Here is a 5,000-nt window from a genome sequence, read left to right as displayed (position 1 = left end):
CCAACAAGCCAGAGCAGACCACAGGGCAGACAGCTCTACAATATGATGCAGACCAAGGACCTCTCGTTCCAAGAACCACGCAATACACGACATCGCTGACGTGTACGAGTGCTTAGACATTTTGTACCTGACATTGTGCTTAGCAACACAGATAGCGACTACGCAGTGCAGTCGCAATCCACTGCAGAGTGCCCCCTTCCCCCCTTCTTCCCTGATCATGAATGTCGGTTCTGACCATGTCCTTGTAATAATCACACTCCAAACCGCCCTTTCAGGTTCACAACCCCTCCATAACCCAGAAGCTAAACACCAGGAACGCATTCCTTTCACACCCTCGTGGAAAACTACTCCATAATACCCCCTAGACCACCAACCTGTCACTCTGTCTACCAGGCCACGACACATCCAGGAGCACCTTCTAGAAGACCACCCTCTAACCACACCAATAACTAGGCTTGAAATGGTATGAATCATAAAAAGCAACTGCAACCAGTTCACGGGCCCTTCAGGTATAGTTGCCAACTGATAAAACTTGTCAGAAAATTATATGCAATCCCTCCTAAATGTGTCTGATGCCATGCTGGCGTCAGGGCATATACCAGAACGCTTCAAAGAGGCAAATTCCAAAGTTCAAAAAGTTACCAGACCAGGTAACTATCGTCCAATCTCCCTCCTGGAAACAATGTACAAATAGACGCCTTGAACAAATTACATCAAACCGTCTCAACTATTACATGGAATACAATAATCTTTTTTCCAAAAAGCAATTTGGATTCAAGAGAGATTAACCCAGCATGCAATTGTCATCATCTATGATGTCGTCTCCAACATTCTTCAGCAAACTCAAATCGCACTGGTAACAACCCAGGATGTTCACAAGGCCTTTGACAGCCTCTGGCACGACGGGCTTGAGGTGAAACTTGCAGACACCCGCGCCCAAAACTGATCTCCTCTTAGACTGATAAAGATATTTCATAAAAAAACAAATGCATCACTTTGAGTCATATAGAGTCATTAACTTTAACAGCTGAAGTTCCACAAGGTTCCTGTCTACGTCCTGTGAAATTTAATATATTTATCAATGCCCTCCATCAACCAGACTATAGACACGCCATTATCACCGAAGTTGTAAACGACGTGACCCATATAATAACATGCAACCGAGGGGGCAATCATCCAAACCTGCCACCCTCACGAGAAGAGCGAACATGGAGCTAGCTCTGACTGCGAGATGAGAAAGAAACTAGAGACTCACCACCAACCCTGACAGGATAAAAATAAACACAGTTGGCAGCCTAGCAACTCTATAGTAAACGTAGGTGGGGTTAGAATGAGTGGAGCACCCACAGTCATCAAGAGCTCCAACACCGTCCTAAGCTACAATATCAACAGACTTCTAAACGCAAAGTGCGTCAATTAGGAAACAGCAAGAGCCAAAAGCTCTTTGACAAAGTTCTCCAACCTTGTCAGAGTTTGTCTGACAAAGAGTCAGACAAACTCCAACTCATGTCAAGCTCCACGTATAAAAAATGATCAATAGACCAGTCCTAGAATACTTATAAACCTCCCCTCCCCCCTGGACCTGACCACAAAAACCAACCAATTAAAAATTCAGAGTACAAAATAGAGCACTCCGCTTCTCTGCAAACATGACCTCGAATAATAGGGTACGAACAGACCAGCTTCACAGGTCTCTCAGGATGATGCCCATGAAATTAGACTCTGCCACCTCTCAAGAAGACAACCCTACAGAATGAAAAGCTTCTACATCCCTGACCATGAGCCCCCATCCCCTCGAAATTGTGATTATAAAATCCAAACCACTCCCACAAAGAACCAAAAGAATCACCCTCCAACAAAAAGTCATAAGACACATCAGGATTCCGTATCCTGAATGAGTGTCCAAATAATTATAATTAAAATATATGAAAATATAACCCAAATAACAAACTACAAAACTCTTTTGAGAGGAAAACAATCAGTGCAGAAATTTTGGTGATTGGGGAAAGCACCTTAAACAAGCTCAAAGTGTCAGAATAACGGCAGCATCGCACCAATGACATCCTACATCAACCAACCTACATGATGTGCTAACCAATTACCCCACACATCACTTGCACATCACTTGCACGACTATGAATCCAAAGTAAATAGGCCACTAAACATTATGGGCTACTCATGCCCGTGTTACCTCTTTGGTGGCTTAATCTTCATCAATCATCACTAAACAGTTACAGCCCCGCTCCTGTGCCAGGTAAGGCCACTACGGGCTCACCATAGCCCGTACTAGCTGGAACTTTTTGTTCAGAGTTGCTGAATCTAAAACAATAACAACGCCACTAAACTTTACATCCCACTCCATCTCCGTCATCACCCTCAATTTCCTGCATTACTAATCCCCATCCCCCACCCGCTCCATATCCAATCTCTCGGTCACCAAAGCTTTTAAAGGTGACGCGGTGTACCACTTTTGTGAAGACTTAATACGGCCTTGCGTCATTTCAGAGATCAAATGAAATGGATTTCCTTCTGTTTTGTCGTCACTACCGGCAACGTTGGCATATTTCCTGACGCGAGGCTGTCTTTTTGGTCCTAAGACTTGCGTCTTACGAGAGAAGTGGACTGCCAATAAGTCAGCCTTTTCTTTGTCTCTGATTTAACAATCCCAATTTGTGTTATTGTGTCCTCGGATGAGTATCTTTTTCTATGCACAACGAAATCACATAATCGTCATGTATCAGTGAGAAAATCACTAGGAGCCGTGAAAAGGATTCGAACCTACGCTCTGGGTACTCCCAAACAAATACTGATTTTAAATACTGATTCTACTGACTTTCTCCTACTTTTCTGCATTTGATGAGTAATGACAAGACGTTGGGGCCCACATTATACAATTATACATTGTTGGGGCCATACACAACAATAAACATAAAACTTTCCATTTTAATGTTTATTTTCAGTGACCGACAAGAACATGGGTAGAGAAACGTTTTGTGGGTGGAGTACAGAGTTTGACACAAAGGGATCTATCAGGAGAAATCACCAAACCGTTACGACTATATAGCATTGGGAAGGGGGAAAGGAAAATTATTTGGGATGGGACGGGGAAAAGGAATGGTGCTCAACCACTTGGACGGTCGAGGATTGAACGCCGACCCGCATGAAAAGAGACCGTCGCTCTACCGTCCGGTCCAAGTGGTTGGGCAAATAGTTTGACACGAGTTAACAAGAGACTAGGGCTGCTGGCCTGGAACAGGATTCATCAAGCATATATGCAATACATACGAAACCTATATATCTTTCAACAATACCGCCATTGGGATACAATGGAGGTTTTGATTGCAGTTATTATAAACAGTTCATGAGCTCATTACTCGTCTAACTGTGCCGCTGGGGATGACCATCAGTTCTTTTGCACCGCCTCTCAATTATCAATCAACATGTGTACAGGTTCCTGAATATATATTGTGTGTGTGTGTGTTCACCTATTCTCCTATTTGTACTCATCTATTTATGCTTGCAGGATCGAGCATTGGCTCTTGGATCCCGCCTTTCTAGCCATCGGTTGTTTACAGCAATGGCTCTTGTATGTATGTGTGTGTGTGTGTGTGTGTGTGTGTGTGTGTGTGTGTGTGTACTCACCTAATTGTACTCACCTAATTGTGCTTGCGGGGGTTGAGCTCTGGCTCTTTGGTCCCGCCTCTCAACCGTCAATCAACTGGTGTACAGATTCCTGAGCCTATTGGGCTCTATCATATCTACATTTGAAACTGTGAATGGAGTCAGCCTCCACCACATCACTTCCTAATGCATTCCATTTGCTAACTACTCTGACACTGAAAAAGTTCTTTCTAACGTCTCTGTGGCTCATTTGGGTACTCAGCTTCCACCTGTGTCCCCTTGTTCGCGTCCCACCAGTGTTGAAAAGTTCGTCCTTGTTTACCCGGTCGATTCCCCTGAGGATTTTGTAGGTTGTGATCATGTCCCCCCTTACTCTTCTGTCTTCCAGTGTCGTGAGGTGCATTTCCCGCAGCCTTTCCTCATAACTCATGCCTCTTAGTTCTGGGACTAGTCTAGTAGCATACCTTTGGACTTTTTCCAGCTTCGTCTTGTGCTTGACAAGGTACGGGCTCCATGCTGGGGCCGCATACTCCAGGATTGGTCTTACATATGTGGTGTACAAGATTCTGAATGATTCCTTACACAGGTTCCTGAACGCCGTTCTGATGTTAGCCAGCCTCGCATATGCCGCAGACGTTATTCTCTTTATGTGGGCTTCAGGAGACAGGTTTGGTGTGATATCAACTCCTAGATCTTTCTCTCTGTCTGTTTCATTAAGTACTTCATCTCCTATTCTGTATCCTGTGCCTGGCCTCCTGTTTCCACTGCCTAGTTTCATTACTTTGCATTTACTCGGGTTGAACTTCAACAGCCATTTGTTGGACCATTCACTCATTCTATCCAGGTCATCTTGTAGCCTCCTACTATCATCCTCTGTTTCAATCCTCCTCATAATTTTTGCATCGTCGGCAAACATTGAGAGGAACGAATCTATACCCTCTGGGAGATCATTTACATATACCAGAAACAGTATAGGTCCAAGGACTGACCCCTGCGGGACTCCACTTGTGACGTCTCGCCAATCTGAGACCTCACCCCTCACACAGACTCGTTGTCTCCTGTTGCTTAGGTATTCCTCTATCCACCGGAGTACCTTCCCTCTCACTCCAGCCTGCATCTCCAACTTTCGCACTAGCCTCTTGTGTGGCACTGTATCAAAGGCTTTCTGACAATCCAAAAATATGCAGTCTGCCCACCCTTCTCTTTCTTGCCTTATTTTTGTTGCCTGGTCGTAGAATTCAAGTAACCCTGTGAGGCAGGACCTGCCATCCCTGAACCCATGTTGATGCTGTGTTACAAAGTTCCTTCGCTCCAGATGCTCCACTAGTTTTTTTCGCACAATCTTCTCCATCAGCTTGCATGGTATGCAGGTTAGGGAC

This window comes from Procambarus clarkii, chromosome 45, assembly GCF_040958095.1.
Source record: "Procambarus clarkii isolate CNS0578487 chromosome 45, FALCON_Pclarkii_2.0, whole genome shotgun sequence".
In the NCBI taxonomy this organism is placed as follows: Eukaryota; Metazoa; Arthropoda; class Malacostraca; order Decapoda; family Cambaridae; genus Procambarus; species Procambarus clarkii.
This window is presented reverse-complemented; position numbering follows the sequence as displayed.